This window comes from Rhinolophus hipposideros (assembly GCF_964194185.1).
Source record: "Rhinolophus hipposideros genome assembly, chromosome: 19".
Classification (NCBI taxonomy): Eukaryota; Metazoa; Chordata; class Mammalia; order Chiroptera; family Rhinolophidae; genus Rhinolophus; species Rhinolophus hipposideros.
The window spans coordinates 37,842,614-37,868,417 of NC_138065.1; the positions used below are offsets into that span (position 1 = coordinate 37,842,614).

Genomic DNA, 25,804 nt, shown 5'->3' on the forward strand with positions numbered 1-25,804 from the left:
TTACCTAAAGTCCAGCTCCACAGTAATGTTCTTTGTTTGTGCTAGCTGGTGGCCGTAAATGTAGTAAAACCACATATTTGCCTGGAAACCTGCTGCCTTTTAGGTAAAAATATTCAAGAGATTAATCCATATTTTCTCTCCCTCTTTCTGTATCCATTTCTACCATCCCCTTCTCTCATGTCCAAACAATTTAACACATCCAAACAATTTAACCAACTACTCTGTCATCTTGATACCCTGTAAAGCCACCTTGTCTCTAGGCCCTCCTCTTCCCCATCTTCTCCTTCTCCAACTAGTCCTCCAGGCCTCAGGCCAGTGAAGCCGCAGGACTGTGGCCTCTCAGGTCTCCTTTTCTTTATGATTCATCTCCTAGGAGACAAAATTACCAAGAACAGGAAATGCATACATGAGACTGCTGGGAAAATGTGGTTTGGGACACACAGGTAAGCAGGAATGCAGGTCACCCACTTCACTCAAAGCAAAGAGGTGGGGAGAGGTTGCCCTCGATGGGGCGTTTTGTTTCAATATTTTCATCTGGGGAAAATAAGACAATACCACTCTTCATTTCCCTCAAGGAGGAGCCCCTTCGTGGTAGGTTCCTAGGGCTCTGAAAGAGTTGCCATCCTCCAAAATGAAAGCATAAGGGTTGCATTTAGGCCCGAAAGAACTGCTGTTTCCAGGAAGTAGGGCTGACAGTTCCCCATGGTCAGGGACTTGCACTGGGTGACCCAGGGGCCAATGTCTGGTGATGCCCTCTGTGTCCCCCCATGCCCGCTCAGTCACATCTGACACAGTATACACTCTGACTGTCCTTCTCGAAGCACCTTCTTTATTAAGTATCCAGGGACCACAAGCTCCTGGTTTTCTTCCTTCATCCAAGGACTCTCTTTTGCTGGGTCTTCCACCTCTTCCTAATATTTGGAGAAACCTGGGACTCAGTCCTTGGACTTCTCTATTCCTCTACCTCCCTTTGTCATCTCTCTCACTCATGGATTTAAACGTCAGATTGACTCATAAGAAACATCTGATATTCCATCTTTTTCACCTGCAAAAATAGCAATTTCAGTGCTTCCACCTAATGCTATATATGTCTACGGTAACTCCCAAATTCGTATCTCCATCCCCTGGCCTCTCCTTGAGCTCCAGGATCACTTATCCAACTCCTTACTTGACACCTCTGCCTGCATGTCTAACAAGCGTCTCCAAATTAACCCAGGCAGTTCAGAGCAGCAATCTAGCCTTCCTGCCAGGTTTGCTGCTCTCCCAGTCTCCCCGGCTCAGCTAAGGACAATTTCACTCTTTCAATTGTACAGACCCCAAAACCTGTTGTCCTCCTTGCTTCCTCTGTTTCTCTCAAATGCTACAGAAGTAAGTCTATTAGCTTTAACCTTACTTCTCACATCTCCACTCCTATCATACTGGAGGTGTAGCCTAGATTAATGTAACAGTGTCCTAACTGGTTCCTGCTTTGACCTTACGACCCCCTATAATCTGTTCTCTGTATAGCAGTCACCGAGATCTTTCTAAAGCATAAGTCATACCATGCCACTCTCCCCACCCCAAATCCTTCAATGTCTTCCCACCACATTCAGGATAAAATCTAAACTTCTTGTCCTGCCCATTTTCTGGCCCCTGCCTGTCTTTCTAATCTCTGTGTCCTGTGCCTTCCTCACTTAGCTGTAAATCAAGACCTTTGTACCTCCTATTTTTTCTGCCTCTAATACTCTCACTCCACTCATTCAAGTCTCTATTCAGTTGTCACTTCCTCTGGAAAGGCTTTCCCAGACCATACCATTCTAGGGTAACACTTATCCCTTCACCCTGCATTATTTCATATACTTACCACATGATAGTATGTTATATAACCATGTGTTTATGTGTTCATAATATATCTGCCAACAAGAATCTAAAGTTCTGAGAGCAAGGATTTTGGATGGCTTAGTAAGTGCCCCTATCCTAGTGTCTGGCACATAGTAGGTGCTCAAAAAATGTTTGCTACATGAATGAATGAATTGGTGGGTGAATGTTCCAGGTCCACAGTTGTACAAGCTTGGGAGGCTCAATGTACACTTGATGACTGATAACCTGGGCCAACAATTCAATATTGATGTAGGATTGTGCTACCATGTAAGCTTGTAATTCTTGGGATATTTTCCTTAAATATGACCCATCCTACTTCCTCCTCTGATCACAAAGGAGGATCCCAGAGCAAGGGGTCAGGTTATCTCCTTCCATTCCATTTATCCAAAACATTAAGATTTTGCTCTTTATGCAATGACTATGACATCTTGATGCTGGCTATCACAATCTCTCTCTCTCTCTCTCTCTCTCTCTCTCTCTCTCTCTCTCTCTCTCACACACACACACACACACACACACTGATAATAATAAAAAAACAATCACAGACTTTTATTGAGATCTTATGTACCAAGCACTATTCTAACTTGTCACATATATTATCTCATTTAGATGACTTAACAACCCTATAAAGCAGGTATGAATTTAATCTCCACATTCAAATGAAGAAACTGAGGTACAAAATGGATGAAGTAACTTTTCAAAGTTTCCACAGCCAGTAAGAGAAAAGGCCAATGTCTCTGAGATGTTGAGGTCTCTTATGAGCTACTGTCCATAGAAAGTCTTCCCCTCTCCCCCTGTTCATTGCTACATGAATGAATGAATTGGTGGGTGAATGTTCCAGGTCCACAGTTGTTCATTCATTCACTCCTGTTCAGATTTAGCTCAGATTGTTCAAACTCTGGAGAATTCCATACAGTCAATGGCCACAACATGAAGGACATCCTGTGTGGCAGTGAGAAAGACCCTAGGTCCCCACACTTACAAAGGGGGTGTGATTCCAGCAAAAGTATAACTGAGTCGGTGACACAATGAGGATCTGGCCCCTCATTTAATCCTGTAAGGACCTCTGCATCCCTCATAGCTGACCTTCTTCCCCAGCTCAGTTGAAGGGCTGTGTTTTCCTCACACCCTCAAGTGAACAACCGGAATGTATCTAGCAATTAATTCACCCCCAACCTCCCTTGTTAGCTCAGCTCCATCTGGTAAATAGAAGTTCTGATGCCCCAGGTTCTCAACCCTCTCACCTGACAGGTAGCACTAAAGAAAAATGCCTTTAGAAAGAAATGCAGTATTTGCACTGGCAAAAAACAGGGAAGCCCCAGGCCCCCAGGTGGATGCCCAACTCCCACCATCCTGGCAGCAGTACCAACGGGTTGCTTGGAGGCCTGCGGCTTTTCTCATAGGAATGACTGACATGTGACACCAGAGCCTGCTCCCAGCAGGCCTCTGCCGCCTGGGTCGCAGTTCCAGGCCAGAGAAAAATGAGTGGGGGAGAGGGAATGGTGTCTTTCTAAGTGAGAGAGCAAGTAGAAAGATAAATGGAACCCCTTTAAATAAATTTCTAAAATGGTTACAGGCCATTGGGAGAAGCAAAACTCCTGGACTATAGATAGGGCTCTGAAGCATCAATAAAGTGCCTCACATCCACCCTGCTCTTCTCCTGGACTCACCAAGTGCTTTCAGAGGTACCTCCAAGTCCATTCCTCACATCTGGAAGGCTCCCCTTTCACAATACCAGAAACAAAGACTGCCAATTCTTAAATATCATGTGCAAAAGCTGCCCATCTAAATGTGGACACAGAAGAATTTGAAGTCATGCTTACAGTGCAGGTCTCCAAGAGAATGTGTGGACTACATGAAGACATGAGCTGGGAGAGAAAACATTAGCTTAAGAAATCCCAAGCTTCTGCCCCATTGAGTTCCCCAGGGCTTGGATGGAAGCTGAGTTGGGACTGAGGTGTCCGTATTGCTGTCCTGTAAGATAGGCAGTGCCATCCCTTTGTACTGCACCCAGCCCATTATCTCTAGATTGTCCAGGTTAGAATCACTCATCTGTGCTCCGGGACTCTGCCCTGCCACACGGAGCGTCACTTATTCGGTGACCTAGGACATCAGTGAACCCCATGCTAAGCACTAGTGACCTGTATGACTTTCAAAAATCACTACCTTTGTGAGTATCAGTGTCCTTGACTGTAAAATGAGGCACTGAGAAAGTGATTTCTGAGGCCCCATGCAGCTGCAATCTTCTGGAATTTAATAATGGCCTACAGTAAAATATTCAAAGAAGATCCTTTGCTCTTCGTGGAATGGTTGCTAGAAATTTCTACAAGAAGAAGCAGTAGCATCCCCCATATAACCTGGCTCTTAAATTTTAATCAAAGACCTTGAACTAAGCACAGTCAAAATATGTAAAGGCAGAAGTGGCTGATTGAATATTAAGTACATTGTTACCCAGATGTTTTCACCATCCCTCATGAGGGAAGCAATAATCTTATTGCTCAATTTGAAAATTATTTACTAACCAATCACTAGTTGCCCAGGACTATGATGGGCACTTTAGAGAATGCAGAAAACTAATATTACCTCCATCTTTAGGGAAAAAAAGACGAATCTGTAAAAAAAAAGCAACTAGAAATTAATACAAAAAATTTAGAATCATACTATAATTTTCAAGGTTTAATATCTGACACCTGCTCATTTTAATGTTGACCAGCTATAGAAACAAATTCTCCTTAGGGAAAATCTGATCTTTCTTGATAAGATAATGCTAAGGTTGGTCATTTAAGTCAACATTATATAGACTTTGGAGTGACATCATCAAAATGGCGGCGTGAGGTGAGCCTCTGGAAATCTCCCCTGGAATTTACAACAAATTGAAAAACTGTAACTCTACAAAGGACTCCCTGCACAGCAGACAGGCAAGACGAAGAGTCTCACCACTGAATTCACCTAAAGGTGGGCAAATTACGCAAGCAGGGGAGGAGGGAAGGGAGAAGTGCGGTGACGGAGCCGCATGGGCACAGGACACAGATCTAGCTCAGTGTCCGAGCTCACTGCATCCTGGAACTACTGCATCTGTGGGAGAGGGAAGAACTCAACTGTTAGGGCTCTGCTTATGGCCCACAGGGCTGAGGGGACAGCATATAACACGGCTGAACCCAACGCTCACGGCAGAGACCTTGGAGCAAAGACTAAGGGAAGGAAGCTGAAAACGGTTGTTTAAGCGCTCACTGCCAAGCAGAGAATGGAAGTCTTAGGCACTGAGACTAGCCGCCCCCTCCCTACTCTCCCAGAGCTAGCCCTGCCCACACCTGCCCAGTGCTAGAAGCAGAACAGTATCAGTGTCAGATCAGAAGAATAGAATATTTGCAGTTCTGAGAACTGTGGACAGCAGACACAGGTTTGCAGCCCAACTCATTCTGACAAAGGGGAGGGAGCTGTGGAAGCAGGACCCACAGTGGTGGTGGTCGCTGCCATTGCTCTGAACCAATTCTCACAACTCACCCCGCCCCTGTCCCCATCTATCTGGGCGGATCCCTGCAGGAGTAAACAGAACTGCTGAAAGACACCGGCTCTGAATCTGGTGAAGGAAGAGTTTTGGAACTTCAAAAGCTCTCCACATACCCACATGGACACTGCGCCCTGTGACCCAGGCGAACTATTAAACGAGGAGAAGCCCATCTCCCAGAGAATCCCACCATTGGGTGAGAAGCTGGAATAATGCAGAGAAAACATAACACTACAGAGTGAGAGAGAAAAAAAAGGTGCAGTTAGAGAGAAAATAAAACATTCTACAAACACGTACTAGAAAACAAAAGAAAGACCTCTTCCTATTAACCTGGTGCAGAAGCCACTCCTGTAGACCTCTAGGAAGAGAAATAATAAATCATTAATTGCCATGAATAACCAAGGCAACAAGACAGCTCAGAAAGAAACTGAAAAGTCTCCAGAAAATAAATTTAAAGATATGGAAATATGTGACTTAAATGATAAAGAATTCAAGACTGCAGTTTAGAAAAAACTCAACGAGATGAAAGAAAATACAGAAAGGCAGTTTAATGAATTCAGAAACACAATCAAAGAACAACATAAACATTTTCCAAAGAGATTGAAATTTTAAAAAAGAACCAATAGAATTTCTGGAGATTAAGGACTCAATAGAAGAAATTAAGAAGGAAATAGCCAGCTTAGGTAGTAGAGTTGACCAGATGGAGGAAAGAATCAGTGACATCGAAAATAGAAACCTGGAAATGACACAGATGGAAGAAGAAAGAGACTTGAGACTTAAAAGAAATGAAAGAACTCTACAAAACTTTCTGACTCCCTCAGAAAGAGCAACATAAGAATAATGGGCATACCAGAAGGAGAAGAAAGAGAGAAGGGAACAGAGAGTCTATTCAAACAAATAGTTGATGAGAACTTCCCAAACTTGTGGAAAGAACTGGATCCTCGAATCCAAAAAGCAAACAGAACACCTAATTACCTCAACCCCAACAGGCCTTCTCCAAGGCACATTGTATTGAAGCTGTCAAAAGTCAATGACAAAGAAAGAATCCTCAAGGCAGCCAGAGAAAAGAAGACGGTAATCTACAAAGGAAAGCCCATTAGATTATCGTCAGATTTTTCAGCAGAAACTCTACAAGCCAGGAGGGAGTGTAACCAAATATTCAAACTATTGAAAGACAGAAATTATGAGCCAAGAATAATATACCCAGCAAAGATATCCTTTGGATATGAAGAAGGAATAAAGACCTTTCCAGACATACGGAAGCTGAGGGAATTTTCTAACACACGACCTCCACTACAAGAAATAATAAAGGAGGCTATTCGACCACCATCAACAGGGACAATTTATGGTAACCAAAATATAAAAAGGGGGAGAGTAAAGGCCTGAACTGGAATACGGGAATGGAGAAAGTAGGCATGCTAAAGAAAATGGAATACTCTAAATATCAAACTTTCTTTTGCAGAAACTTAATAGTAACCACCACCCCCCCCCAAAAAAAATCCAGAACCAAAACATATACTGTAATAAATAAAGAAACAGAGAAAAACATCATAGAATACCACCACACAGAAATAATAGACAACAACAAAAAGGCAAAGAAACAATGAAGACACAGTCTTACCAGAAAACTAAAGATTGAATGATAGGAAATCCTCACATATCAATAATCACCCTAAATGTAAATGGACTGAACTCACCAATAAAAAGACAGAGGGCAGCAGATTGGACCAAAAAACTAAACCCAACCATATGCTGTCTCCTAGAGACGCATCTCAGCTACAAGGACAAGCATAGACTCAAAGTGAAAGGGTAGAAATTGACATTCCATGCAAATGGTATCCAGAGAAAAGCACGTGTAGCCATAATGATATCAGATGAAACAGACTTCAGGGTGAAAAAGGTAACAAGAGACAAAGATGGACATTTCATAATGGTATAGGGGACTATACAACAAGAAGACATAACAGTTATCAATATTTATGCCCCCAATCAGGGAGCACCGAAATACACCAAGCAACTACAAACAGAACTAAAGGGAGAAATTGACCAAAACACAATTATACTAGGGGACTTAAATACATCATTGATAGCTATAGATAGATCATTCAAGCAGAAAATAAATAACGAAATAGCAGCCCTAAATGACACATTAGATCAGGGGTGTCCAAACTGCAGCCCATGGGCCAACTGCGGCCTGCAATCCATTTTTTATTGGCCTGCAGCAAATTCCAAAAATATATTTAGTTTACTTAAATACACCAGGTGAGGCAATACGTACTTCACCTCGAGTGAGTGGCCCGGCTGTTTGTGTATTTTATCGCATATGGCCCTTGGTGAAAAACGTTGAAAAAAGTTTGGACACCACTGCATTAGATGAAATAGACATAATTGACATTTATAGAGCACTTCACCCTAAAACATCAGACTATACGTTTTTTTCTAGTGCACATGGAACATTCTCAAGGATAGACCTTATGTTGGTACATAAAACTAGCCTCAGCAAATTTAAGAAGATTGAAATCATACCAAGCATATTCTATGATCACAAGGCTTTGAAATTGGATATCACCTGCAAAAAGAAAGCAGGAAAAACCACAAATACATGGAGATTAAACAACATACTCTTAAAGAACAACCAGGTCAAAGAAGAAATTAGAGGAGAGATCAAAAGATACATAAAAACAAATGAGAATGAAAATACATCCTACCAAAATTTTTGGGATGGAGCGAAAGCAGTGTTAAGAGGGAAATTTATATCATTACAGGCCTATCTTAAGAAACAAGAAAAATCCCAAATAAATAACTTCACATTACACCTTAAAGAACTACAAAAAGAAAACCAAGTAAAACCCAAGGTCAGCCTAAGAAACGAAATAAAGAATTGTACACCTGAAATCTATGTAAATTTACTAACAATTGTCACCCCAATAAATTTAATAATAATAAAAAAAGAAACGAAATAATAAAAATCAGAGCAGAACTAAACGAAATAGGGAAAAAAATGACAATAGAAAAAGTTAATGTGACAAAGAGCAGGTTCTTTGAAAATATTAACAAAATTGACAAACCCTTGGCTAGCCTCACTAAGATGAAAAGAGAGAAGACACTAATTAACAAAATCAGAAATGAAAAAGGGGAAGTTATAATGGACACCAGAGAAATACAACGGATCATCCAAGAATACTATGAAGGACTATATGTCACTAAATTCAATAACCTAGAAGAAATGGACAAGTTCTTAAAAACATATAGCCTTCCAAGGCTGAACCATGAAGAACTGAAAAATCTAAACAGACCGATCACCAGTAACGAAATTGAATCAGTCATCCAAGACCTTCCCAAAAGCAAAAGTCCTGGACCAGATGGCTTCACTAGTGAATTCTACCAAACCTTCAAAGAGGATCTAATACTAATCCTGCTCAAACTCTTCCAAAAAATTGAAGAAGAGACAGTATTCCCCAACTCATTTTATGAGGCCAACATTACCCTGATACCAAAACCTGGTAAGGACAACACAAAAAAAGGAAACTGCAGACTGATATCTCTGATGAATACAGATGCAAAAATCCTAAACAAAATTCTAGCAAATCAAATGCAACAATGCATTACAAAGATTATTTATCACGACCAAGGAGTTCATCCCAGGGGCACAGGGATGCTTCAACATCCGCAAATCCATCAATGTTGTACATCACCGAAACAAAATAAAGGACAAAAATCATATGATCATATCAGTTGAGGCAGAAAAAGCATTTGACAAGATACAACATTCATTTATGATTAAAACACTTAATAAAATAGGTGTAGAAGGAAAATACCTTAACATAATAAAGGCCACATATGACAAACCCTCAGCTAATCTCATAATTAACGGTGAAAAACTAAAGCCCTTTGCTGTGCGTTCAGCAACACGACAGGGCTGTCCCCTATCACTTCTGCTTTCAACATAGTGTTGGAAGTCCTCGCCAGAGCAATCAGGCAAGAGAAAGAAATAAAAGGCATCCAAATTGGGAAGGAAGAAATTAAATTGTTACTCTTTGCAGATGACATGATGCTATATATAGAAAACCCTAAAGACTCCACTAAAAAGCTGTTAGAAACAATCGATGAATACAGTAAAGTTGCCGGCTACAAAATCAACGTACAAAAGTCCACTGCATTCCTATATACTAACAATGAAATCTCAGACAAAGAAAAAAATAATTCCTTTTGCAATTGCAGCAAAAAGAATAAAATACCTAGGAATAAACTTAACCAAGGATGTGAAAGACCTATATGCTGAAAACTATAAGACATTTTTAAAAGAAATTCAAGAAGACACAAAGAAATGGAAAGACATTCCGTGCTCATGGATTGGAAGAATCAACATAGATAAAATGGCCATATTACCCAAAGCCGTATACAGATTTAACACAATCCCCATCAAAATCCCAATGGCATTTTTTTCAAGAAATAGAACAAAAAATCATCAGATTTGTTTGGAACCACAAAAGACCCCGAATAGCCAAAGCAATCTTAAGAAAAAAGAACAATGCTGGGGGTATCACACTCCCTGACTTTAGCGTGTACTACAGGCTAACAATAATCAAAACAGCATGATGTTGGCAGAAAAACAGATACATAGACCAATGGAATAGAATTGAGAACCCAAAAATACAACCACATAAATATGGACAGATAATTTTTGACAAAGAAGCAAAAAACATACAATGGAGAAAAGACAGTCTCTTCAATAAATGGTGCTGGAGGAAAGCCACGTGCAAAAGAATGAAACTGGACTGCTATCTGTCACCATGTACCAAAATTAATTCAAAATGGATCAAAGACTTAAGCATAAGACCTGACACAATAAACTGCATAGAAGAAAACATAGGTACTAAACTTATGGACCTTGGGTTCAAAGAGCGTTTTATGAATTTGACTCCAAAGGCAAGGGAACTAAAAGCTAAAATAAATGAATGGGACTATATGAAACTTAAAAGCTTCTGCACAGCAAAAGAAACCATCGACAAAATAAAGAGGCAACCAACTGAATGGGAGAAGATTTTTGCAAACAGTGCCTCCCATAAGGGGCTAATATCCAAAATACACAAGGAATTCATGAAACTCAACAACAAAAAAACAAACAACCCAATTGAAAAATGGGCAGAGGACCTGAAGAGACATTTCTCCAAAGAGGACATACAAATGGCAAATAGACATATGAAAAAATGCTCAACATCATTAATCATCAGAGAAATGCAAATCAAAACCACAATGAGATATCACCTCACCCCAGTCAGAATGGCTTTCATCAACAAGACAAATAGTAACAAGTGTTGGAGAGGCTGTGGAGAAAAAGGAACCCTCATACACTGTTGGTGGGAATGCAGACTGGTGCAGGCATTATGGAAGGCAGTGTGGAGGTTTCTCAAGGAATTACGAATAGAATTACCATATGACCCAGCAATCGCTCTCCTGGGTATCTACCCAAAAAATGTGAAAGCATTTCTCTATAGAGACACGTGTACTCCAATCTTCATTGCAGCTTTGTTTACGGTGGCCAAGACATGGAAACAACCAAAATGTCCTTCAATAGATGAATGGATAAAGAAGTTGTGGTATATATACACAATGGAATACTATTGGGCTATAAGAAATGACGAAATAGTACCATTTGTGACAACATGGCTGGATCTTGAGATTATAATGCTAAGTGAAATAAGTCAGACAGAAAAAGCAGAAAACTATATAATTTCACTGATATGTGGTATGTAAACCAAAAACAACAAAAGAGCAAGACAAACAAATGAGAAACAAAAACTCATAGACACAGACAATAGTTTAGTGGTTACTAGAGGTTAAGGGGGGGAAGTGGGTGGAAGATGAGGGTAAGGGTGATCAAATATATGGTGATGGAAGAAGAACTGACTCTGGGTCATGAACACACGATGGGATTTATAGATGATCTAATATAGAATTGTTTACCTGAAATCTATGTAACTTTACTAACAATTGTCACCCCAATAAACTTTAATTAAAAAAAGAACATTATATAGACTTTAGATTTTAGCACAACAGCCTTGTGGATACATAATTTGTGAAATCCAGTGCAAAACAAAAATGTGGGCTTCCTCATTCAAAATTACTGAGAATTTCAAGACAGCAAAACAGAGCATTAAACCAAATTGGGCCCTTCTCAATTTAGGGTCCTTTGCTACTGCACAGGTCACATGCCCACACTTAGCCTGTTCATAGGTGGTCCAGATTAACCATGGCTAACATTTAACCAGTTTATTTAATCCTCAGAGCAACCTAAGGAGGGAAGTACTATTACTTTTCCTTATAACCTATACGGAAACTGGGGCACAGAAAAGTTAAGCATCTTTCCCATGAATCCATGGACACGAGGTAGAGCCAGGATTTGAATGGAGGCCCACTGGGTCCAGGTTCTACTACATCAGTACGCTGCACTCCTTTAGTAAGCATTCTCTAGCAATGAGTCTGGTAATCAGACTCATAAATTTCCACTCTGCAGTCTTAATTTTCTTCTTCCTAAAATTAACACTGGACTTGAGTAACTCTGGAGTTGTCACAGTTCCAGACACCTGCAATGATTGGGGGCACTGGATTTTTGCATGTGTCACAGGATGTATGTGGGCAAAGCAGTATAAGTGTAGGGATCTGGGAGCCATTTTTAATAGACTCCCGTGTGTTACTAAACACCTTAAAACTGAAGTCTGCTGAAGCTTGACAACTAAGGCTCTGAGTAAAAGCGACTGCGATCAAGAAAGTCCACCAGAGCCTCTTCAATAAATGGTGCTGGCAGAATTGGATAGCTACGTGCAAAAAAATGAAACTGGATTGCTATCTGTCACCATGTACCAAAATTAATTCAAAATGGATCAAAGACTTAAGCATAAGACCTGACACAATAAACTACATTGAAGAAAACATAGGTACTAAACTTATGGACCTTCGGTTCAAAGAGCATTTTATGAATTTGACTCCAAAGGCAATGGAAGTAAAAACTAAAATAAACGAATGGGATTATATGAAACTGAAAAGCTTCTGCACAGCAAAAGAAACTATTGACAAAATAATGAGGCAACCAACTGAATGGGAGAAGATTTTTGCAAACAGTGCCTCCCATAAGGGGCTAATATCCAAAATACACAAGGAATTCATGAAACTCAACAACAAAAAAACAAACAACCCAATTGAAAAATGGGCAGAGGACCTGAAGAGACATTTCTCCAAAGAGGACATACAAATGGCAAATAGACATATGAAAAAATGCTCAACATCATTAATCATCAGAGAAATGCAAATCAAAACCACAATGAGATATCACCTCACCCCAGTCAGAATGGCTTTCATCAACAAGACAAATAGTAACAAGTGTTGGAGAGGCTGTGGAGAAAAAGGAACCCTCATACACTGTTGGTGGGAATGCAGACTGGTGCAGGCATTATGGAAGGCAGTGTGGAGGTTTCTCAAGGAATTACGAATAGAATTACCATATGACCCAGCAATCGCTCTCCTGGGTATCTACCCAAAAAATGTGAAAGCATTTCTCTATAGAGACACGTGTACTCCAATGTTCATTGCAGCTTTGTTTACGGTGGCCAAGACATGGAAACAACCAAAATGTCCTTCAATAGATGAATGGATAAAGAAGTTGTGGTATATATACACAATGGAATACTATTCCGCGTTAAGGAGAGATGATATAGGAGCATTTGTGACAACATGGATGGATCTTGAGAGTATAATGCTAAGTGAAATAAGTCAGACAGATAAAGCAGAGAACCCTATGATTTCACTGATATGTGGTATATAAACCAAAAAGAACAAGACAAACAAATGAGAAAGAAAAACTCATAGACACAGACAATAATTTAGTGGTTACCAGAGGGTAAGGGGGTGGGGGGTGAGTGATGAGGGTAAAGGGGATCAAATATATGGTGATGGAAGGAGAACTGACTCTGGGTGGTGAACACACAATGGGATTTATAGACAATGTAATACAGAATTGTACACCTGAAATCTATGTAAATTTACTAACAATTGTCACCCCAATAAATTTAATAAAAAAAAAAAAAAGGAAAGCCCACCAGGTTCCAATTATGAAAAACAGTCTTATGCTGGAAGGATGGGGTCTCTGGGCAGAGCTGGGCTTGCCTGCAATGACTTTGACCTTTAGCTCATGGCTATGCCCTTGCTCCTGGGAAGGTCCCATGGGAAGAACCTCCATGCTGGGCACTGCACCTTCCCCTTAGGAAGCTGTGAGTTGGTCACACCAAGTGGAGAATGAAGAGCACTGTTCCTGGACGGAAGAACACTGGGCAGGCTGGCCTCCTGCCTTCCAGAACTGTGGTTCTCTGACCTCAGTTGTTCCTAAGAACCACCTGAGGAGCTTTTTGAAGAACTGGAGTGTTTCCGTGCTTAGTTCCCTGGGCTTCTTAGTACATGGGTCTGAGGTAGAGCCCAGGAATCTGACGTTTGAATCAGCCCTCCAGGAATTCTGATGTAGGCGGTTCATTATTTGGGAAACATCCTCTATAAAATGATGGGGATGTTCCCTGGGTGCGGGGGGGTGGTTCAGCAGAATGAGAAGCAGTGCCACTTCTAGGACAGTCTGAGCAAGTCAGATGATGTACGTAAAGAAGGGGGGAACACAACACCAAGACTCAAAAGTGGATGGTAGGTTCCAAGCTCCATGTTTTCCCCTTTGGGTAATAACTTTAACCAATATTCTTCTTTTTACTGGAAAATAAGTCACGCCCCACATCGTGACTTGCCATCCGCAAAATGATGAGGCTTTCTCAGGCAAACTTTTCTCCTATAAATGGCTTTTTGGACCCCTTTCTCTCTCTAACTCCCTGTTCCTCTAAATATCATGTGGCTTCTAGGGCTCTAATTTCGAGGAAATTCCTTTTTCTCAGAATGAATGAGAGTCATCAAACATTGTTGCTGAAACAGACCATAGGAAGCAGGCAGCCCAGCACTTCCACTCTATGCACAGGGAAATGAGGGCCCAAAGAGGCCATGTGGCTCCCTAGTGACATAGAGTGGGGCCCACTCTTACAGGTACAAATGAGGCCACGTGAGCTGACCCCACATACTCACAGTTCATAGGGTCCATGGGATGTCCCTTCTCTCTACAATGTCACATCACGCCAAGTAAGCTGACACTGTAGGATATGTCTAGACTCTCTTCACTGGATTTCCCATTAAAGAGATGCTGAAACAGGTTTGTTTTTTTTTAATCTTTGGAAATGAATGGATATATCATAAAGCAAAAATACAGCAAAGAGGCCGGAAAAATCTACTGTGCAAGTATTTTTAAAAAGTTATAAATAAACAGGATGGTCAAAAACCAGATTAAACTTCCAAGTTGAAAATGGGAAGCGGAAAGTAAAAGACCTGACCTACTCCTAACGATGCTCTGGCTCAATTGTATAATCCGTTTCTGGCCTCACAGCATCTGAATTCACAGAATCATGGACTTTCAGAACCAAGAAAGATCCTAGAGGTCAGAGACGGTCTAGGCCAACTTCTCACTTTGGGAATGATGAAACTGAGGTTCAAAGAAATGAGAGCACTTGCCTGTGGTCCACAGCTCATGTCTGCTAATCAACCTGGGCTATTCTTCCAGCCACTGAAGGGACCAAAATGACTGCGTTATTTGGTCTCAGGCAAAGAAAACTTATTACTTACTAGTTTGATACCTTTTCTGTATAGTATAAAAATCTCAAACAGATCACCTAGTAGGCAGATATAATCACAGTTTTTAATTAACATGAAGTCTCTGTGACTTTTTTTTTTTTTGGTTATATTACTTCCATACAGTTTAAATCAATTAGCCGAAATGGGTGAGTGAGTGCAGAGTGGTGGTCAGTCATTGGACAGATAATTGCTCTGTTCCTGAGATTAATACCTTATCATGCTATTGGGACTGTTTATGAATCTTGTAGTCCCGGTGAAGCCTACAATTCAGGGACTAGCTATTCAAGCTGTCTCCATTTCTCCAGCCTTCTGCATGCAAACAAGTGTTACACTAAGTGCTGCATTTAATTAAAGCCCTTTCCCATGTCATGGAGATAGTCACAGGAAAGACAAGAGGCTTCGTTTGGTAAAACAAAACAAAACAGAACACCTCTTGTGGTGATTAGTTAGCTTTAAAGCGATCAGGATTGAAGTCAGGCAGGCCACCAAAGAAGATATTGATGACTTTGAACTGGAAATTGCAAAGTACACACTTACCTCTACTTTATGAGTTAGTCAAAAGTCACAAATGAGAAATACAGGGTCATTTCATCAAAGCTTGGAGTTCTCTGCCTCTTCCCAAAAGTCTGACTAAGCATCTCACCCAAATTGTTTTTATCTACTAGATTTCGATGTGATGTGAGAGGCCAGTAATTGATGATGGAAAAGACGGGTGGCGTAAAACATGGACAGAGGCATTCAGACTAGTTGTCGTATCAGAGGAAAGAGGGAAATCCATCGACAGTATAGCTCTCATTCTATTTTAACAAAGGGAAGCTTTGCCTGGGATAATTCTTACTGGAATAGGAGACAACCCCCCCCCAAAAAAAATAGGCAACAAATAATTTTACCATTATCAGGTAATATGTGTTAATTGCTCAGTTTATATACTCAGAATGACATACCATTAGAGACTGTGTATGCACTGTAACTAGAGCATTAATAAATTTAAAATGTGCCTATTAGGATGACAGCTTTGGAGGTGCAAAGGAATAACAGTTATCACTTGGCAGAAACTGCTCTCACCCCATCTGCCGAGACTTTGCATACATTTTCAGCTTCCTGAGCAATGATTAGGCCTGTCAGAACCTCTTTAACCTTCTAACTGCTGGTCCCCACTGGCCGTAATTAGAGACTAATGAATTCAGAAGATGGAGGCCGTGAGGAAAACTGCCTTGACAGTTTGTGTACAAATTAAGCCCCAATTACTTCATGCATCTTTTGCATCGCTGATACAAGTCTCTGTTATTATTTTTGAATACGGTCGTTTTAGCAGAAACGAAGAACTTGGCTAATGTATTTTGTCATGTTTATGGCTCATCATAAAGAAAAAAACATACTGGGAGGGTCATGAATATGTGAAATAAACTACAGCAGATTACAAAAGGAAATTAATTTTCCTCTTGGGAATACCCTACCACCTTTTTATCCCCCTTGCTGGATATACTTATTAATATGGTTATTGTCATTCAGATAATAATATCTGCCGTCCAAGGAGCCAGACTAACTAGCAGGTGTTTGGTTTAGGTTTAGACCCCCAAGTAAGAGCATTTGGAGGTGAGGTGCTCCTCAACTCTAGAAATTACTTGGAGCACACTGTTCTCTGTTCTCTGCCCTCGCCTGCCCCTCCACCTTCTATGGCTGTTGTGAAAGTGTGTAACTCCAGGAGGTGTGACTTTTAAACCACAATACTAAGGTCCAATGTCACATTCCCTTAAAAACTCTTGAATTGATAGTCAATCTTGTTTCAGTCCCCACTGGTCAGCTCAACCGGATATTCAATCTCAGTCATTTAGGGGAACGCTTTCCTCTGTCTGCTCTATGAAATGACATGAATGCTGGCTTGTGTTTCCAGAAAGTCAGAGGAGGATGTAGGCATTTCTGCATGATGCTGATCACTTTGATGGCTTTTTCTTTAGCTTCAATGTGCTGCTGCTGAAAGCTGGTCCTGCTATCCGTCTGGAGTCCCTGCTGCTGCTCGGAGCAGAGATCCCTCTGCCAGTGGTCCTTCCCCACTGAGGACCAGCCTCCTGCAGCCAGCTGTCCTCCACTGAAATTCCTGCACACGGAAGGACTCCTGTCTCTGCTCCCTGTCCCTGCTCCACACCAGCCATAGAGAAAGTTTAAACTTACCCTTCTGTCTGGCCACTTTCATCTCCCCACCTCAAAACACTGCCCTCCATTCCTTCCCGTGGTAGGCAGCATAGTGCCCCCTCCCTGGCCCCAATGTCTACCTCTGAATCCCCAGAACCTGTGACTACATTATCTTACATGGTAAAAAGGAATTTGCAGATGTGGTAAGTTAAAGACCTTGAGACGTGGAGATATCTAGATGGGCCCAATCTAATCACAAGAGTCCTTATAAGAGTGAGGCAGGAGAGTTAGTAGACTCAATAGTAGTAGCAGCACTTGTCTTATGAGGGAGACAACTTCATGGATGGTAGATGCCTGACCCCTGCAGTGTACACCTGAAGCTGAATAATATTGAATGTCAATTATAATTTTATATATATACATATATATATAGTCACAGGATGTGGAGTACAGCATAAGGAATAGTGTCAGTTGGAACGGTAACAGCTATATACGATGTCGGATGGGTAGTAGATTGGGGGAAGGGAGTTATTACTTTGTGAGTGGTGTAAATGTCTAATTATTACATTGTTTTGTACACCTTAAAATAATAATACTAAATAGTAGCAGATGTGAAGATGTAAGCAACAGGTTGTAGTGATGCTCCCTGTAGTGAAGTGGGAGGGGCCGAAACCAAGGAATGCTGGTGGCCTCTTGAAGCTGAAAAAGGCCAAGCAACTAATGCTTCCCTGTCTCCAGAAGGAACCAGCCCTTCCAACATCTTGAATTTTAGACTTCTGACCTCCAGAACTATCAGAGAATAAATGTGTGTTGTTTTAAGCCACTCAATTTGTGGTAATTTGTTACAGCAGCAAAAGGAAACAAATACACTTTCTTCAGTGGAAACACAATGATTTGGGTTTGTGTTCCAATAATTATTATTCCAATAAAAATAATTATTCCAATAATTTACCTTGAATAAATTATTACACTCTGTTTTCTCATCTCTAAAATTGAAATCATAAACTATCCTCATAACATTGTTATGAGAATTAAAGATCCTAATTTGATATGTGGAACATGGTAGATACTCAAGAAAAAGTTGACGAAATACAGCTCTAAACTGAGTTTTAGTGTAAATGTGAACCAAGAGGGTCAGCTCCTGCCTGGTTTTCTCTGTATTTTTCATCCCCAGCTCCTCTCACTGGATCTGCTGATGGTCTCCACAGGTAGGTTCTAGCTCCTCTGTTCATGAATGGCAGAAAATAATAGTTTCTGTTCAGTGGACTTGAACTTGACCAACTCTCTTAGGCTCTGAATCCTGTGACTCAGACCCATTTTTTTTTTTTGGTCTCTGGTCTTACGTCCAGATATCTTTTAGCAGCCCAAAATTATCTGGGCCCCAATCTACTGAGGGAGATTCTGGTACTTTAGCAGCTCTGAAGTTGTAGCTAAACTTGCCGACTATTGGCTTCATCTTGAGGTTGGGCATCTGCCTAAGCACTTCAACCTTAATTCTACTTGCTTTTCCTGCTGAGAACTCTGGTTCTAGGACCAGAAGCCATATCATCAACTCAACCCACAGAATAAGACCTAAGACCCCACCTAACACCCATCTTTTACTTGGACTTATATCCTTCCCTTCCACCCACAGATTTAACCATATACATTAGTCACCCTTGGGAAGATTCCTGGGTGAAAACCAAAGCTTGCTTAACTCATAGGATTTGACCCATGTATTAATGCTGATCAGATACCTTGGGGCCACCATTATTCAGAATTAGGACAAAGGTTCTTCTAACCAATCGGTGCTCCTGGACCACTGAATTGTCCTCTCCATACCTACCTGGGTAGCAGATTTCTCCCAGATCATCAAGTTCCCACTCTGAAAACTCCTCTCTTCATGGTCTAGGTTGCCAACAGCATGCTGTAATGGCGGCTCTGTGTTCTAATAATTACAGAAAAAACCTAAATTAAAACTTGGGCCATGGCTTAGAAGATTGACTAAGAAACTCATTTCATTAGAGAGATTTATTAAAAAGCCATATTTTGAAGAATAATATTCATTTCTTTAACACTACTCTGTTTTATATAGGAAACATGACATGCATTGTAACTGAATAGCTTCTTCTGGCTCAACAAGACTCATGCTTATTCTGAGGGTGTGCAACAACAGATTAGATTAATATGACATTGCTAATACTCAACTGTTTTTGACCTACCAAAACAGCAGTTTCATACGGTTTAGCTTAATATAATGTTGCTTAATAGTAGAATAGGATACTATTAGTTGAATTACTTGGAAACTTGTCAGTGAAACTAACCCCTATGGTCTTTCCTTAGACATTATAGAGGTCAAATTCAACATTCCTATACGAGAAAGCAATAATTGAAATTAACAAAAGTGATGTAATTAGTGTAATATTTGCAAACTTAGAGCTCCTCTTTATCTGGCTTTGTTGCTTGTTAATATAAAACCCCTGTTGCAGAGTTGTGTGCCTTTAGTTGTTGAAATCCAATAAGAATTATGATCTTCCTTCTCTGCTTTGGGGTCATGTGAGTGTGGCCCAGGTATGTGAGGTGAGAAACACAGATACACACAGCTATATGCAGAGGTAATAAACGCAGATACAGACAGCTATCTTATTAACAAACTTTCTTTTACGTCTATCCTCACTGACTTAGCACCAAAATTTCTCTAATCACCACTTAGAAGCTTTGCCAAAGACAATTCATGAAAACCCTATACAGTTCCATTTTAAATCTTTTTTAAGGGTTTGGATGGCTTACAAATAAAAATGGTAAGATCTGTATACATAATTGCAGGTGTATATACTGTCCTAAACAGTGTGATCTAGGCAATACCTATAGTGGCCCTCTCTTCGTAGCTGAAATTCCCATCATTCAACGTTCTCTTTAATTAAGGTTTGGAGGGTTTAATAAAATTTCAAGTACGCCATATTGGAGAGATACCACATAAATTTACAACCAGACATGTATTTATATTTTCGTGTGAGTTGTTTAGCATATCAGCTATTTTGATAATCTAGTATGATAGTACATAATACAGTTAGGGCTAAGTAGACAGTGAGTGGAAAGTTATTTTACTATACTATAAGACTGGGTCTTACATAATTCATATAATATAATATAGTACTGGGTCTTATATTACCTTTTGCTCCAAAAGATGCATTAGAGCTGATTGTCCAGCTAGGTCTTATTTTGGGGGAAACACGGTATATAGTGAAGGTTCTATGATAAAAACCTACCAAAGAACTCCTGGGGACGTTGGCACCACCACACAAACGGGATACTTGAAAACCCCACCGAAGATAAGGACCAAGCGTCCCAGGTTATTCTTATTTGCATTAGAGTGATTTTTCTAGCAATACTTTTGGAGTTAGGTTTACACAGTCTGGTAGAATATTATGTTCAGAGACGTGACCTGCAGTGCCACGGTACAGGCCACCACAAAGTCAGGCCATCTCATTGACCCCCTCTTCCTGTGAACTCCTAACTTGGCTACTGCTTGACAGAAAGCTAATGAGAAGTATTAGAGTAAAAGAGGGGGGCGGGAATAGCTCTCCAACCTTTTTCAGACAAGCTTTAGGGAGGGCTGAGAGGAAGAGGTACAACTAGGTGACACAGTTCAGAGCTATATGGTAATTCACAGAACCTCAGAATTAGAAATTGTGGCCTAGAAAAGCTAAGTCATAACCATGTTTTTTCCCTCTGATGGAGTCACAGCAGGCCCTCCACTCTCCCACTAAATACATAATGCTTAATTAGCAAATCAAGACACTCCTTATATAATCACATCTTCATGGCAATGGTCTTGAAATGAACTTTAGGAAGTGGTACTGAGGGCTGGGGCCCAAAAACTGCACTTATTGAAACCTGTTGACAGGCAGAGCAGAGGGGTCTTATCCAGTCTCCAGCAAGCCACGTGTGATAACTTCATTCTCCCTCTGGGGAAATGAAAATCATTTCAGATGATTCCTACTCAAATCTGGAATCATTCCTTCATTTGTTAGACTAACATTTACTAGGCTTCTAATAGACCTCAACCAGTGGTGAGGTCCTGAGGTAATGGCCCATTCATGCTACTTGGAATGGCTTCTCTTTATGTCTATTCCCCCATCTTCCACCTCTTGGCTCTGAGATTTCCACATCCATTCAACATAAGAACTCTCTATTTCAGAGGGTATTCTGTGCCTATAATTATAAACATAAAATTGATTTACAGGGAAGCATGGTAAACAACTTAGGGTAAAAAACGAAACAAAAACAAAGCAAAAAAACAGAAGGAAATGGAATAATAGAACCAAAACATGCCAAACACTTAGGCATCAACACGAAAGTAAAAAATGAAGAGCTTTTTTTTAAAAAAAAAAAATAGTATAAACAGAGCTAAGGAATATAGAAAAAGACTAGAGTAAGTGCACACAAGCCCCATACACTTGGATTGGTAGGTTCAACCAAGTGAAGATGTCAATTCTCACCCAAATTGTTTTATAAATGTAATGCAATTTCACTTGAATTCCAAATGATCTGCTTGTTTTTGGATGAGTTGCTTGGCAAAAATTTTCTCAACTTAGTGTGAAAGAATATCTATGAAAAAATAATGAAGAGGCACACACCCGCAGTCAAATGTGTCACTAGCCGTGGCATATATTTACAGAGACACGAGGAGCCCAGAGACTCTACCCTCCTCCCATTTCCCCAACTCCCTCTTCTCCTTCCAGCTGAGGTTGTAAGCAAAGGAGCAACTGCTGTCTCACACTTAGCCCTGCAGCAGTAGTTTTCAACCTTTCCTGACCATGACCCATGTACAGAAATAGGATTTGTATAAGGACAGGTAAATATGATTGAAGCAAAATTTACCCTCACGACATGTGACTCACATTTACATTGTTTATTCTATTTTCTTCTATTCTGTGCAACTCGATTTGGTTAAGAAACAATATGCAGTCAGAACCCTCTTAATTGATTTCATGGTTCCCTAATGTAGCAGGATCCAGTTTTAAAAACACTGTCCTTGGGGCATCTGTTCTGCTTCCTTGTCCTCTATCTAAGGTGATCTCAAGCCCATCTTTCTGGCCAAGCGGCAGCCCCTTGGGTGGCAGATCTCACTCACATTGCTTAAATATGAGATTTCAATATGAGAAAGCACTGCCTTTAGATTTCCTTCTAGTCCCAGGATGGAGAGAACAAGCAAATCTTAATTAATTGGGAAACAAGGCAAGGGAAATGGAAATTATGGTTTTTAAAAAATATAATAGTGATGATGATTAAATAAAGCTCTCAGCCATTCCTTGTAGGCTTCCATCTCTTGGGGAGTTTTTCTCATCCATTTAGTAGCCCCTTCCGCTCTTCTATTCCATCAGGCCAGTTTTTTAAACAATGGAAGGGGGATCGAAGAACATAGCATCATTGCATGGAAGACAGGACCCTTTTAAAGCAAGATACTTTTTTTAACTGCACAGAACTAAAATACCTTCTAAAAAAGAAGTCCAAGCTACAACTCTGTTCTCTCCTATAAAAATTTAAAATCACATTGATTACCCATCTGGCATATCTCCTAATTATGACTCTCTTAGCGGACTAATATTCCCTTCAGAAGCAAAACAGTAAATAGACAAAGGAAAACACGATTAATAATTTCTATTTTGTTCTGCTTTTCAGGTCGAGTCCCTATTCATTCATGCTCGCCACTGAAAATGTTTTATAACTATACCCAAAGCAGATATGATAAACTTTCCCTGGTTATTTAACAGGAAAAGCGAGACCTGGGAACAAAATTCCCTTTTCAGCAGAAAGTTACTGATAGAGCAGGCATCCTATACTGGTTTTTATCGTTACAGGTGTGTGTGTGTGTGTGTGTGTGTGTGTGTGTGTGCGCGTGTGTGTAGACATGTTTGATGGAGCTAACTTTTACCTTTGTTCTATTATTATACATACCTAATAAGTTCAGTTTTGCCTCAACAAATCAGCTTTCTGGATAATCACGTGAATGTATTTGGTGGAACAAACCATATTGCTTATACTTGAGACAGAAATGCTATTTTTAAGAAGCTGCATCAGATTAGGTTTATTGTTCCAGAATATCTGATATCCTACTAGACAAATTATGTACACACAGTCAAAACTGCTTGGAGTACCCTATGAAATGCCAGTAATTTATCTTTAATGTTTTTCTATCATTTTCTTCACACCTTTTTCCCCTTTCAGCACCCTTTCTCCATCAACAGCCTACAAGAACCTATACTCTCTTGCTCCCATCAAAAGGGAAGTCACTAGTTTCCCAGTATAAGTTAACTTTCTATGGAAGTTCTATCATGACAACTTTACAATGTAATGTGCTCCTTCATGAAGTACATGGAGAGAAAAATCAGGCTGTGGTTTACACAGTTAGTTATCTATTCAACAGCCATACCTATAGTCTTCCTTGAGAACAGAACCCCAATGTTCTTTGGAATGATAATATGGCTATTGAAATATTTGTTTTCCCAGAATCCTTTGCAGCTTGGGGTGACCACGTGACATATTTCAGGAAAAGATCTAAAAAGAAGTCTACCGGACTTTTTCAGGAATGCTTTTATTTTCTTGAATTTCGGGAACAGATATGGCTGTCACTGCCCTTCCATCTTCTTGCCCTCAGCAAAATGTGATGTCCGGAGTTGAAGCAGCCTTCTTTAGATCATGAGGCAAACAGCAAGAATATCACAAAGACATTAGCTCTGAGATCTCTGAGCCACTGAACCAACACTGGCAACCCACTCACTACCTTCAGACTTCTATTTTATGAGAAAAATGAAATCTTATTGATTTAAGCCAGTGGTTAGTCAGGTATTCTGTTACTGGCACCCTGAAATACATGGGAATTTCCTACCGAGTTCCATAGCCTGAAAACCCTGTGGGGGGGTCCTCAATGGCTCCGATGGAGAACAAGGCAAAGGCTAAACCAACAGGAGAAATTTCCCCCACCCTGCTGGCACCTGATTTCCCGGGACTAGCTCACCTTTTATCTTGAATATTGAGATTATAATTTAGAATTCATTTAAGAAAAATAAATTCTTCTGTTTAAGACTGTATGTTTAAAAACACTGAATCGTATACTTTTTCCATCTGAAAATATATTGGCTTTTTAACAGAAAGAAGCCCAAAGAAATGAATAATTACTCATGGGATTTTAGCAATATAGTGTCTATAAGAGGAAGGCATTTTTATATGGAAAAACTACGCTGGATCTTCTCTGATCACATCAATTCTCTCCCCACGTGGCCTGTTCTGAGTACCAGCCTGATGTCATATATTTTTTTTCTAATTAGGTTTGTTAGTTGTTCTACCAAAAGATGCAAAGAGGGCCCACATAATCGTACATCTTCACTGAATTCCAGGGATCCAAGCCTATGTAGGAGGTAAATATAGAGACCTAAAGAATGTTTTAAAAATTAATAACAGGTACTGTTAAGAGAAGAAGTTGCACAGAGGTGGAAAGCCATCAATGTGCTTTTGTATCTCTCTTTTCCAGTGGCCCTGGCCCTGGGGCAAAGCTGGAATTGTTGACAAGTTCTTGGGACCAACATTCTGATGAGTTTCCTTCTATACTGAAAGAGTTTGAAACACATTTTATGTAATGGTGGTGTCCTGAAATGGTTTGCATACCCTGAATTTGGGTGTTCACACTCGCAGTTCAAATTCATTATGGGCTTTCACAAGGTAAAATGAATTGTTTGAGAATGAGAATACTGCTTGTCCACCCAGACTCCCCTCTCACATGCACATGGTCCCGCACCTTGAAAGCTCATTCCTCTTGCAAGGTCAGTGTTATTTTTCTCACCATGTTTCCACTTTCTTCATATATTTAGTATCTTAGAGTGTGGGCTTTCGAACTAGAGAGGTTTGGGTTTCATACCAGGTCAGCCCAAGTGAGCTTGGGCTAGTCACGTAACTTCTCTGTGCTTTAGTTTCCTCATGCCTAAAAGGGGTATAAGAATATCACCTACGTGGTAGGGCTGTTAGGAGGCTGTTAGGAAATAATGTAAAATATGCAAAGTGCCTAGCACAGTTCCTGGAACATAGTAAGTGCTAAATGAGTATTTTCTATTATCTGTTATCAACTTTCATCTCCCCACTGGTAAATGGAGATAACAATTCCCCATATAGTTAGCTCTTAGCAAATACTGAGAGTATACAAGTGGACACTTTGGTCAACGTTGCTCAAGCAGTGGTTCGCAGTAATCAGAAGTGTCTAGACACTGATGGTAACCACTTTGAGCACCTCTTGTAATTGCAAAAGTCAAACGTGACTCGTATTCATCTTTTGTTATCAGTATATATTGAGTATTACAATTTTGACACAGTTTTTTCCTTTCTTAAAATGTGTATACATGTTTTGGCATTCTCTGTAGACAATTGACGCAATAACTGTTGTTGCTAGCTTATGCAACAGCCCGCGCTGGAAATGCTTCTTGCCTGGGCTATGTCCTTGCTCAGAGTTTCTCAGCACCTTAGACCCCACATAACGCAAATGTCCATTTTAGAGACTTCTCCAGCCTCAGTAGTCTACCCTGTCTTCTTCTATTACAAATAACCTTAATATTGATACCT

The 25,804-nt window shown here is 40.3% G+C and overlaps 1 long non-coding RNA gene across 2 annotated transcripts in view; it reads right to left on the minus strand.

Moving 5' to 3' along the window:
* Window positions 1-25,804, minus strand: part of LOC308487519 — a 198,075-nt gene that overhangs the window by 15,846 nt on the left and 156,425 nt on the right. For both annotated transcript variants that reach the window (XR_013991714.1, XR_013991715.1), the window contains one exon: window positions 19,038-19,139. This is a non-coding gene — a long non-coding RNA (uncharacterized lncRNA). The remainder of the gene's footprint in view (window positions 1-19,037; window positions 19,140-25,804) is intronic.